We start from the raw sequence: 13,373 nt of genomic DNA on the forward strand, positions 1-13,373 counted from the left end.
CAGGTAACACGGCCTGCCATCGGCAGGCGGAGTGGGTGATTGCAAACTAGTTTCACAGCATCATGAGGGCGATTTTTGGCCTTCTCACCATATAGTCCACTCACGCCATCGAACACGCCCGATGCCAGTGGGCATGGACAATTCCTTCTCCACTCTCCTTGTCTTTACCCACATCACTACACTGTTCTATTGTCTCAACCTTTTTCTTTAGGTTTCTAAATCTCCCTTCACCTGAACCCTCCCCCTACCACTTGTTAGTTTAAAGCCTTATCTATGGTCCTAGTTATATGATTCACCAAGACACTCTTCCCAGTCCATTTTAATTGAAACCTATTCCAACAGAATAGCTTCTTATTTTCTGAAGTGTGACATGAATTGAAACTCTTCTTCCCATTTTTTGAGCCAAGCATTTAATTCTCTAATCTATTTGACCCTATGTCAATTGGTACATGCTCACCCAGAGATGATTACCTTTGATGTTCTACATTTTAATTTGGACCTAAAAGCCTCAACCTCTCTAAGCAAAACATTACTCCTAGTTCTGCCTGTGTCATTGAATCCTATGTGGCTCACGACAACTGGATCCTCCCCATCCCACTCTGAGTTCACCACCACCTTGGCACCGGGTTTGCAACATAACCTTTGAGCTCTCAGTTGCAGCTGCAGAGTACAGTATCTATCCCGTTGTCCCCTATCACTACCGTATTCCGTTTTGCTCTCCCCACTTGAATGCCATCCTGCACCATGGTGCCATGGTCAGTTTGCTCAACCTAAAATCCATTTTCTCATCCACAGAGGTAGCAAGTACCTCCTACCTGTTGGTCAAAGTCAAAGGCTGAAGTTTCCCCATCACAACATGCTGGATTACCATACCTGTCTGACTTGCAGTCACATCTTCCTGTCCCTGACCATTTACCAACTATAAAGCTCTACTTAACCTAAGGGGTCTGACTGTCTCCTGGACCAAAGTATCCAGATAAGTCTACCCCTCCTTGATGCCTCACAATGTCAGCAACTCAGACTCCAGCTCAAGCTACAGACACTTACCATAGATATGGCTGTCTGGGACTGCGAAGCATTCCATAGATTCCCACATGTTACAGTCATGGCACTGCACCAGCCCTGCCATGTCTGTCTAACGTTATTTATTTATCTGATTAGCTAATTAGTCATTAAGTCAGTGAGCTAAGGTAATAGCAAGTTACAGTCCCCTAGCTTAGAGACAAAAAAAAAACACCCACCAGCTTTTGGAGGCAAAAAATAAAGAATGAAAAGCAACACCTTCTCCCCCTCACAGCCTATTCCCTTTAACACAAAATTCCCAACATAGCACTCGGTTCACGAAGCATTCTGTTTTCAAATCACACTGTTCTCGGATCACTCTGCACTTCCCCACTCTGGTCTTTATTAAAATCCATCTTTAACCAAGCTTTTGGTGACCCCACCCAATATATCTATCTTTGGTTCATTGTTCATCTTGGTCTGATTATGCATTTGTAAAGTGCCTTCAGATATTCTTCTATGTTAAATGTATTATATAAATACAAGTTGTTGTTGATCACAACTTGAGAAAAGTATCCTTATTGCACTAGTATGAATGAGATTGCCAATGCCAATCAGTCAAGTTAGAAGAGACAGCCCATGCCTGCTATGAAATGGACTGAAATTAAATTTATTTCACATAGGCCCTACAGAGCTAACTATTTCATCAATCTGCATTGGATTTGAACCCAAGTACCAGAGATGAAAAATCAATATGCAACACATTTTTACACTAAATCTTTAAGATAAAAATCAATGACAATGTTTCATGTGATTAATGATGAATGGGCATCATACTGTCAGTTGCTTTACTGTGCTTTCCTTTGTATATAAGCAGTGTCTAGCAACAAACATCACTTTTATGCCTTAATGAAGCACTTTCCTCATGAAAAAGTACTTGGCAAACATTTTATTTTTCAGTCACAATGTCACATAACATCAAGTGATTCAATACTGCGTTTTCACCATTGACTTTATTGAAATGTGTTTGTAAATAAGTATGGAAAACAATTGTCAAATCCTCTTTATGCAGACAGTATTTTAATGGGCTGTCTGGTAACCACATTACATTTGGTCAAATATTAGGAATTACTGAGATTATGAAGGTGAGGAGTCTGGAAAAGAACGTGTTCACAGTTTTCACAGTCAGTGCTGGTATTACAAGCTCACAGGTAAAGTAGAGAGAGGAATGAGTCCTGCAGGCAGATTTTATGTAGCTGGGAAACAAATTGAAAAGTAGTACCTCAAAGACGGCAATTTCTGGATTACTCCTGTTGCAACACGGTAGTAAGTACAGAAATGAGCAGGATGTAGAGATGAATGCATGGCTGGAGAGATGATGCAGGAGGGAGAGCTTTAGATTAATCAGGCTTTGGGGTCAATGCTGGGAGACCTGTACAAGCTAGACGGGTTGCACATCATCAGGGCTGGGACCAATGTAAATGTGGGGAAGTCTGCTAGAACTGTTGGGGAGGATTTAAATTAGCTTGGCAGGGGGATGGGAACCTGAGAATAGATTTAGAATGGAAATTTCCAAAACTAGAAATGGAAGGCAGGAAATTAGTAAGTGAGCATGGAGGGCAGAGAAAACAAGGCTAGAAAATAGATTAATGGTAAATGCAGCAAAGGTAGTAAATAAGGTAGATAATAAGATAGATGAGCTGAAGGTACAGATGGACACTTGGAAGTACAATATCAGAGTTATTATTGAAACTTGGCTTAAAAGGCAGGAATGGTAGCTCAACATTCCTGGTTGGAGGATTTTCAGACAGGCTAGAGAAGGGGGATAAAAAAGGAGGGGGCTTACAATATTGGTTAAAGAACCAATCATAACTGTGAGGAGTGAATGATATGACAGAAGGATCATCAAATGAGGCTGTATGAATTGAAGAATTAAAAAGGGGCGGTTACACTACCAGGTGTATCATAGAACCCAGACAAACAATCAGAGGGAGATAGAAGACCAAATTTGTAGACAAATTGCTGAGAAGTGTAGAAACAATAGGGCAGTAATAGTGTGGATTTTGGTTACCCTAACATTAACTGTAATAATGTCAGTGTGAAAGGTATAGAGAGCACAAAATGCTTAAAATGCATTCAGCGGAACTTTTCCTGCCGGTACATAGCAAGCCCAACAAGAGAAGGGGCAGTTCAGGACTTAGTTTTAGGAAATGAATCTGGCAGGTGCAAGGGATATCAGTGGGAGAGCATTTTAGTGGTTGTGATCATAATTCAGTTATAATTTAGAATAGTTATGGAAAAGGACAAAGACAGACCAAGAGTAAAAGGTTTAAATTGGGAAAAGCCAATTTTACTTAGCTGACATGCAATTTGGCAAAAATAGACTGGAAACAATTACTTGTAGGTAAATCAGTGTCAGAGCACTGGGAGACATTCAAGAAGGAGATAAAAAGAGTTCAGAACTATTCCCAGAAAGAAAAGAGTGGGTCTCCTGAATCTAGACCCCCGGGAGTCAAAAAGGATGCAGAGTAGAATAAGGCAAAAAAAAGGGAAGCTTATACCACATACTGAGAGTTCAATGCTTGCAGGAAGCCTTGAAAGTTTAGGAAATGCAAGGGAGAAATTAAAAAGGAAATTAAGAACGCAAAGAGAGGCCATGAAAAATTATCGGCAAGCAAAATCAAGGAAAGCCCAAAGATGTTTTATAAATACACAAAGAGCAAGGGGATAATTAAGGAAAGAGTAGGGGTTATTAGAGATCAAAAATGTAACCAGTATGTGAACATGGAAGATGTACACGTGGCTGTTAATGAACACTTTGGCAGGGATTTTCTGCGCCCGATCGGGATAGACGTGTTCAGCTGCAAGATCGCAAAATATCACGAGAAGGTCCTAGGCGCGTTTCCCGACAACGTAAAACCAGGAAACGATTGTTCCCTCCACCTGTCAATGGCGGTCGCTTTTCCTGCCACCGCACATCGTGAACGTTATTAGCATGTGTTTGCATTTTATTATTGTGTCACAGGCCGGAATCACCCTGCCAATGTCAAATTTAATTGCCAAGTCGGCGTGAATGGAGAAAGCCATGATTTCCAACTGCTTTTAGAAGATGTACAGCTGGCGACCTGAGCCTCGAGGAAAACTCGGAGGTGAGTTCACACAACTCAGTGCAGCGCTCGTGAGGATGCCCCAAAGGAATACAAGGAAGCGGCTCCACAGATTCGGGGGAGGGGGGGTCACTGGCAAGCCTCCACAGCGGTTTCTTTGTGGCTGGCTTTTTAGTGTGGTGCCAGGGCAAGGGGTCCAGTCTGATGTGGGGGCTAGGGAGCACAGATATAGGGTAAGGGAACCTTGGGGCAGTAGCTCCAGTATGTACAAAGAGTGTGGAAGGTTGTATACAAACACATGACTGCAGTGGGGTGGCGTCTGGGGGGGGGATAAATCAGCCATGCAAATGGAGAAACAGTTCAAAAATACGCACTCACAGAGGGTAGCACTCTGAGCCCCTAGCATTATTGTTATGTAGGCATTAAACATTCACCCCCACGGTCCAATGGAGCCGTGCAGCCTTGGAGTGCAGGTTAGGATAATGCCATCGCTTGAGAAGAGGCTTCAGGATGCAGTCGAGTGGCCGAAGCTGTTGTCACTCAGTCACGTGATGTGGGGCAGAGGTGGGTGGGATTGTGGTGAACCTTCATGCGCACCAAACACTGGGCATCCATTTGGTGGCCAGGACTCTCTGGCATGCGTAACGGGGCCTTGAGACACAGCTGCAGGCGATGACTTGACCAAGAGTGGCCCTTAGGAGACAAATGCTGAGCCTCGCGTCTCTCTCTCTCTTTGATACTGCAATGAGGAGACCATCAAGAAGTTGGAGCCTGGTGATCTCGCTGTTTGCATCATTGATCATAGGCAGGAGAGAAGGAGAAGAATGCGATGAAGGCACCTGGCACTTCAAAGGGAGGAGCAGGACCCTCAAGGCCATGGGGCGGCAGCGCCTCCCCCACACGCAGGGGATGATCCCCAGAGAGCCGTCGTTCGTAGGTGTCTCGTTGGACTGAGAGTCTATAGGCGGCGCATGTGCTACCTGCAGATGAGCGAGAACCAGTGTTGCTGACACCTGCGCATGTCGAGGGAACTGGTCACTCACATATGCCACCTTCTGCAGGACTTGGCACCACAGGGACATGGATGGCACCTACTGCACATGGACTTAAAGAGTACCTGATCCTCTGGCAGGCATCATCACCTGTCAGGAATACTGTTGAGATGTGGGGGGGGGCAGCCCTGCCTCAAAGGTGCTGAGAGCACATGAGGAACATCATGGAAGCCTGTGATAATTGGGTACAAGATTCTTGCAGCTAATGCAATCCACATTAAGGTGCAGGCATCACTGGTCTAGAGAGTGACTTTGAAACAGGGAAATCAGAAGGTTACACACTGCACAGAGGAGAGTCCCTGGACTGCGTGACACTTGCCTTCAGCTTGTGCAAGTCTTACATCTGATTTCCATGAATACTGCTCATCATGAAGGAGCCAAAGACAAGAGATATGATTGGGAGTGTATTTACAATCGTCAACATTCTGTACAAGTGATTGACACCCATGCCCAAGTTGTGCAATTACATCGTCTTAATCTTTCTAACTCTGCCGCTACATCTTGGTGCTCCCCCGACATCCACATCGGAGGCGGAGGTGGCCTGCCTACTGCTATGCCCTGTTGTCTGTGATGACCTTGGTGGGCATGTTCTGGAGGGCCAAGACCTGGAGGGCCCTGGCCTGCTTTTGGGGTGCACCCTCCTCGACCTGCAGAGCTGGAGCTGGAGGGGTCACAGGAAGAGGGAATTCGGATTGGCTGGACACTCCTGGAGGTGGATGGGCCCAGGGTGTCGAGCTGCTAGTCCTCCTCCATATGGGTGCCCAAGCTAACTCCTTGAGGAGAAGGGGCAGCTGGAGTGAGAGGGAGATGCCCTGCCCCCTCTCACATTGACACTGATGGGTGCCAGCAAGTGCCTCAGTGATGAAGTGCAGCTCATGCAGCAGTGCAGGACCTATGTCTTGGGCCAAAGTCTCCACGGCAGCCGCCATCCTACCAGTGTTAACCTTGATGCAATGGCTTGCCGGCGCTATCACCTCAGATTGAAGTTGGACAGGCTCCTCCATTGTGCCTTGCAATCTGAGGAGTGCAGCAGATATCCCTTCCCAATGTTCCCAAGCTTATCTTTGTAGCTCCAGCAACTGAGATAGAACCAAGTCCAAAGGCTTGTAATCTGACTCAAGCTCAGCAGGTTCCTGACCTCCAGCTGTCCTCTGATTGTCAGCATCCTGGGATGTCCCCACCTCCGCCTGCTGTGGACCAGACAGTGTGCTGTGTTCACCAGATTGTGATCCTGAAGCTACTCTGGAACTAGGTCCCACCAAGGTGCGTTTCTCTGCACTGGTGGAGGGTGTGGGTGAGTGCGAGTGCTGTGACAGGCATTCGATTAGGGTGTCATCAGATTCCTTTTTCGAGGTGTCTTCCGGGCTTTATCTTGCGGTGCCCTCGGATGCTTCCCAGCTGTGTCTGCGGCTGAAAGGAGAGATGAGTAGTGCATGGCAGCGGACTGCGAAACAGGAGATATCACACAGTATGGTTGTCTGATGGATGCTGCAGTGCTGGATCTTCACTTGGTTGAGCGCTGCCGACCTCACCGTCAGTGCATGGTCCACATCCTTGCCAGCCAGGTGGGTGGCTCTATTCTCAAAGTCAGTCAGGACGTTCAGTTCGGGTGTTCTACACCCAGTCTGGGACCTCTCCCCTTTGTTATGAGCCAGCTTGTCCTGCATAAAGACAGATGGAGAGAATGTAAGCAGGACGCCTGCCAAGCCAGATGTTAAGTGTGCCTGGCATGTGTAGGTGGTGAGTGGTGCCATGGACGGGATGAGGGAACGATCCGCAGAGGAGATGAAAGTGTGTGTGAGAGAGAGTGAGTGGTAATGTCCCTTGAGCTGGCAGTGAGTGAGATCCCTGTGGATATGTGATGGGTTTGTGAGTGTGTGAGTTGAGAGTGATGAGAAGGGTGACTTACCCTGACAGAACGGAGGACACCATTAATCCTCTTCCTGCACTGGGTGGCTGTCTTCTTTTGTAGGGCGTTGGTGCTCATCACCGCTGCCATGGCCTCCCATGTTGGATTTGTCACCTTGGATGAGGCTCTTCACCCAGACCAGGATAGAGGACATTGGCCAGTATGTGCCTGAGAGAGGCGTCACTGAATTTTGGAGCAGCACGTTTCCTCCATTTGGATGCTATGACTTTCCACCAGCTTTCGATCCCTTAGAGGGTGCTAGCTCTGTGCAGGGGCCCCTATAAGTATGGCACCAGATTACAGAAGGACTGAACTCATGGCTGGGAGGGCGAATCAGAGGCTGGCCCTCCAGCGATTCTATGTGAAACCCATCCCGGTCAATTTTTTCCACTGAGTTGCACACGATATTGAGTGAAAAACCGCCATTGCTGTCGGTGAGTCAAACACTGATTTCCCCACCTGCTTTCAGAGAAAATCTGGCCTTTGTGTTGTCTTCACAAGAGGGGAGCAATGCAGACATTGTGGCTAAGCAGAAGATGTGTGAAGTATTGGATAACGTGTGAAATATTGGAAATGTAAATATAGTGAGAGAGGAAATAGTAAGGGGTTTAGCACCTTGAAAATAGATTATTTGCCAGATGAAATATATTCTAGGCTGCAAAGAGAAGCCAGGGAAAAAATAGTGGAAGCTCTGACCATCATCATCCACTCCTCTCCGGTTATAAGGCGTGGTGCCAGGGTACTGGAGGACAGTTTACATTGTACTATTGTTTACAAAAGTGAAGCAAGGGATAGATAGGGTAATTACAGGGCTCAGTTTTGACTCCTTTGCTGTTCAGGGTATATATCAATGACTTAAACTTAAATTTAGGGGGCATGATTGAGAAGTTTGCAGATGATACAAAAATCGGTTGTCTGGTTGGCAGTCAGGAAGATAGCTGTAAATTGCAGTAAGATAACAAAGGACTGGTCAGGTAAGCAGCAAAGTGGCAACAGAATTCAATTTGGAGAAGTGAGAGGTAATGCATTTGAAGAGGGCAAACAAGGCAAGAGAATACATAATAAATGGATACTGAGAGGCCTAGAGAAATAGAAGGACCTTTGAAAGTATGTCCATAGATCCCTGAAGGTAGCATAAGGTGATTAAAAAGGCATACAGGATGATTTCTTTAATTAGCCTAGGCAAGGAATATAAGAGCAGGGAGGTTATGCTAGAGCTATATAAAATACTAATTAGGCCACAGCTAGAGTACTATCTACAGTTCTGGTCACAACATTACAGAGAGAGTATGATTGCACTAGAGAGGTACAGGATTTACAAGGATGTAGCCAGGAATGGAGAATTTCAGCTATGAGGAAAGATTGGATAGGCTCGGCTGCTTTTATTTTTGGGACAGAGGAGGCTGAGGAGAGGTTTAATTTTTGCATGTAAAATTCTGAGGGCCTAGATAGAGTAGATAAGAGAGACCTATTTCCCTTAGCAGAGAGGTCATTAATCAGGGGCGCAGATTTAAAGTAATTGGTAGAAGGATTAGGGAGATTTGAGGAGAAAAGTTTTCACCCAGAGGTTGATGGAGGCTCTGGAACTCACTACCTGAAAGGGTGGAAAAGGCAGAAACCCTCATCACATTCAAAAAATATTTTGATATGCACCTGAAGTGCCCTAACCTAAAGGGCTGCAAATCGAGATCTGGAAAGTAAGATTAGGCTGGATAGATATTTTTCAGCTGGCATCTCCACCGGCACTGGCTGTCCTGCAACCATTTAACAATTGGCAGAGCATTAATATTTTAAATGTATTCATTCAAAGGATGTGGGCATTGCTGTCTAGGCCAGCATTTATTGCCATCCCTAATAGAAACATAGAAAAATAGGGGCAGGAGTAGGTAATTCGGTTGTTCGAGCCTGCTCCGCCATTCAATATGATCATGGCTGACCCTCTATCTCAATGTCATACTCCCGCTCTTTCCCCAAACCCCTTGATGCCTTTAGAGTGTACACAATGTAGCTACACCCACAGTTTTGTTAGGAAGGGAGTTCCAGGATTTTGATCTAGTGGCAGTGAAGGAACAGTGATATAGTTCCAAGTCAGGATTGTGAGTGGCTTGGAGGAGAAATTGCATGCGGTGATGTTCCCAAAAAATCTTCTGCCCTTGTCCTTACATGTTGTACAGGTCATGGATTTGGAAGGTGTTGTCAAAGGAGCCTTGGTGAGTTGCTGCAGTGCATCTTTCATAATGTATACATTGCTGCGACTGTGTCGGTGGTGGAGCGAGTGACTGTTTAAGGTGGTGGATGGGGTGCCAATCAGACGGGCTATTTGTCCTGGCTGGTGTCGAGCTTCTTGACTGTTGTTGGAGTTGCACTCATCCAGGCAAGTGGAGAGTATTCTATCACACCTCTGACTTGTGCGTTGTAGATGGTCGACAAACGCTGAAGAGTCAGGAGGTGGGTTACTTGCAACAGAATTCCCAGCCTCTGACCTGCTCTTGTAGCTACAGTGCTTATGTGGCTGATCCAGTTCAGACTCTGGTCAATGGTAAGCCCCAGGATATTGTTAGTGGGAGATTCAGTGATGGTAATGCCATTGAATGTCAAGGGGAGATGGTTAGATTATCTTTTATTGGCTAGGGGCAAGACTTCAGCCCCCACCTGGGTAGGAAGTCCTGCCATAGCGAGCTGCCGGCCAATCGGAGCGTCTGGCAGCTCTGAAGCTCCAGCAGCACCAGACTTAAGCAGTGACCACTGCTGGGACTACAGGCAGTTCCTGAAGAAGGGGAGCTAATCAAGGCTGGACTTCAGAAAGTCCTGGGTATCGGCGGGACCTGGTGAGCAGACCCCAACAATGGGAATTGGGGGCTGGATTTGAGAGGCCAGTGGGGGGAAGATTAAGGGGGGGTAATGATCTTGTGTGGGAGGAGGATGCCTCCAATGGGCACAGGGAATTAGGAACTTTACCCCCTTCTTGCCTGACATCAGCTCACCCAGTAAAAGCAGCCGGGCTACCCACCTGGCCGGTTCCTCCCCTTGCTGTGGGTAAAATAGCAGCAGGACAGAATGAGGCACTTATGTGGCCATTAATAAGCCCATGGGCGGGTGGCACCTCCACTATCCACCATAAAATGGGAAGAAACAAGTCAGGGAAGGACAAGCACTGCATTCAAATGCACTGACAAGGGACCTTAAAATTCCACCTCATGTTTCTATGTATAATGTAGCCATATTAGCCTTGTGCTACTGCGATATATGTCTAATTCTCATACCAGTCATCCTTATGACTTCCTCTTTGAATAAGATTGTCAGTTTTGTGTGGGATTATGATAGGGTTCATATGTTCAATTTACACTATCTACGAACTAGCATCACATTCTTTTAACTCACTTAGCAGAGTCAGCAAACAGAGTCTACTTCCTCAGCAATCAGTGAATAGTGGCCCAGATTTTCACCATGATGGACAGCCTTTCCATCACGGTGAAAATAATGGAACTACTCAAAAATCTAAGTTCTGCCCCGAACATGACTTTTAGTATATTAGCGGTCGAGGCGCGTTTCACGTTTCATTTTACTGAGGCAACTGGCCATCTGAATCAGCAGCAGTCTCTACTCTAGTTGGATTTTGGTAGTCTAGGAGTGTGAAACCCAAAGTGTGGAAGTTTGACCTGGTAAGAGCAGGTCTGAACTTGGTGTATTTCTCTGGGTAGCCAGGGGAACCCTATTGGAGAGATAGGGTACCGCTGTGCAATTTGCTTTAAAATTTTATTCACTGACAGACATATGTTGCATGGTCCAGCAGCAATTTAAGCCACAATCCGTTGGCCTGCATCCCCTGCCAGTGGCTGTGATAGTAACCATCACTCTCAACTTCTATGCCTCAGGATCTTTCCAGGGATCATCAGGAAACCTGTCTGGTATATTCCAGTCATACCAGCTGCATTAAGGTTGTAACTAATGCCCTGTTTGCACTTGTGGGGGAGCACATTAATTTCCCTATATATGTGGGGTCTTTGACACAGAGAGCCACAGTCTTTGCCCAATTAATACACTTCCCTAAGGTGCAGGGTGTTATTGATTGCACTCATGTAGCCATAAAGGCCCAACTCAAAATGCAGACAACTTTGTAAACTGGAAGTCCTTCCATTCAATCAACATACAAGTAGTTTGTGACCAACACAAGGTCTTCTTTCAAGATTCTCTGGCAGATGCCACAACTCCTTCATTCTAAGGAGTTCACAACTCTCACAGCTATTTCAGCCACCAACACAGATCTGTGGTTGGCTTCTAGGGGACAAGGACTACCCCTTAAGAACTTGGCTAATGACCCCCTTTAGGAGCCCACAAATGGAGGCAGATTGCAACTACAACAGCAGCCATGTTGTCACCAGGAGTACCATCAAGCAGGCAGTTGGCATCTTATTGATGCACTTCAGGTGCCTTGATCACGCAGGTGGAGTGTCATCTACAATATGCCCCAGTAAGGGTATCAAGAAAGTAGTACTGTGCTGCATGCTGCACAATATTGCGCAGCAGAGGAGCATAAAAATTGATGATGACGTGCCCTGGGCAGAACTCCAACCTCTGAGGAGGAAGAGGAAGATGAGGAGGAGAAGGAAGCCCCTGTCAATTTGGAAGATTCCAAAATGGATGAGGATGAGGAGGCCGCCAATGGCGGAGACACTGGGAGGCATGGGCATGTAGTCAGGGCTGACTCTGTGCAAGAGGGGATAATCGCCAGATGGGTTCTTGTGCAAAAAAGATTCTCATAAGGTCCTCCCATATCATAATTACAATCAGCCAATCCCCGATGACATACTTCCACCAAAAAAATCTTGTACATTGACTCCATAATTACTCAAGGGGCTGCCCATTCCCCACAAGGGAACTTTCTCCAGTTTAAAATAAATTAAGCTAAGGAAAGGTAAGAGTTCCAGTTTTTATTTAAAGTACATAAACATAATGTTTTTTTACTGTATTTAACTTAAAGTAATGGGTTTTTTTTCAACCAGAGCCATGGCAGGGCAGCTCAGTCATGTGTTATGTACCGCCTGCAACATGTGGGAAGTCCTAGATGTTCCTTGCGCTCTGACTGACCACTTGTGCAGGAAGTGCCACCAGCTGCAGCTACTTGAGCTCTGAATTTCGGAGCTTGAGCGGCGGCTGGAGGCACTGAGGTGCATCCACGAGGCTGAGAGTTTCATGGATAGCACGTTTTTAGACATGGTCACCCCACAGCTTACGGATGTGCAGACACAGAGGGAATGGGTGACCATCTGTCAGAAGAAAGGTGCCAGACAGGTAGTCAGAAAATCCCCAGGGTGCATCTCGCTCGAGAACCATTTTTCTGTGTTGGAAGATGATGAGAGTGACAGTTCCTCTGGGGAGCTCAGCCACGCTCATGGCACTGTGAGTGTCTCAGCTGCACAGGTGGGGAGGAAAAAGAGGGGAAGAGCAATAGTGGTAGGAGACTATAGGAAGGAAAACAGACAGGCGTTTCTGCAGCCGTAGATGTGACTCCAGGATGGTATGTTGCCTTCCTGGTGCCAGGGTCAAGGATGTCACTGAATGGCTGCAGGGCATTCTAAAGGGGGAGGGCAAATAGACAGAGGTCGTGGTATATATTGGTACCAACGACATCGGTAGAGAGAGGGATGAGGTCCTGTAATTAAAATTTAGGGAGCTAGGAAGCAGATTAAAAACAGGACCTCAAAGGTAGTAATCTCTGGATTACTTCCGGTACCACGCGCTAGTGAGTATGGAAATAGGAGGTTAGTCCAGATGAATGCGTGGCTGGAGAGATGGTGCAGGAGGGAGGGCTTTAGATTTCTGGGACATTGGGACCATTTCTGGGAGTGGTGGGACCTGCATAAGGCGGACGGGTTGCACCTGAACCGGAATGGGACCAACATCCTTGCGGGGAGGTTTGCTAGTGCTGTCGGGGAGGGTTTAAACTAACTTGGCAGGGAGATGGGATCCTGAGAGGAGGTTCAGCAGGGGGAGATGCACAGCCAAAATTAGAAGAGAGAGCAAGTGAGTCTGGAAGGCATAGAAATTATAGGCTAGTTAAGGCACAAGGGGCAAGATTGGATGGTATTTATTTTAATGCAAGGAGTCTGATGAATAAGACAGATGAGTTGAGGGCACAAATTAATACATGGAAGTATGATATCATTGCTGTCACAGAGGCATGATTGAGAGAGGGCAGGATTGGCAGCTCAATATTCCAGGATATAGGGGCTTCAGGCGAGGCAGGGAAGGAGGTAAAAGAGGAGGGAGTATCGCAATATTGATCAAGGAATCAATTACAGC

General features: G+C 46.3%; 1 protein-coding gene across 2 annotated transcripts in view; it reads left to right on the forward strand.

Annotated features, from left to right (window-relative positions):
- gnaz (guanine nucleotide binding protein (G protein), alpha z polypeptide) overlaps positions 1 to 13,373 on the forward strand; it is a 317,488-nt gene that overhangs the window by 50,713 nt on the left and 253,402 nt on the right. Inside the window, exon 2 of one of the 2 annotated variants that reach the window (XM_078553889.1) lies at positions 4,028 to 4,151. The exons of the other annotated variant lie outside the window; for it this stretch is intronic. The gene's annotated coding sequence lies outside the window, so the exon portion shown is untranslated. The remainder of the gene's footprint in view (positions 1 to 4,027; positions 4,152 to 13,373) is intronic. 2 annotated transcript variants of the gene reach the window in all.

Source organism: Cetorhinus maximus, chromosome 12 (genome assembly GCF_964194155.1).
Source record: "Cetorhinus maximus chromosome 12, sCetMax3.hap1.1, whole genome shotgun sequence".
Classification (NCBI taxonomy): Eukaryota; Metazoa; Chordata; class Chondrichthyes; order Lamniformes; family Cetorhinidae; genus Cetorhinus; species Cetorhinus maximus.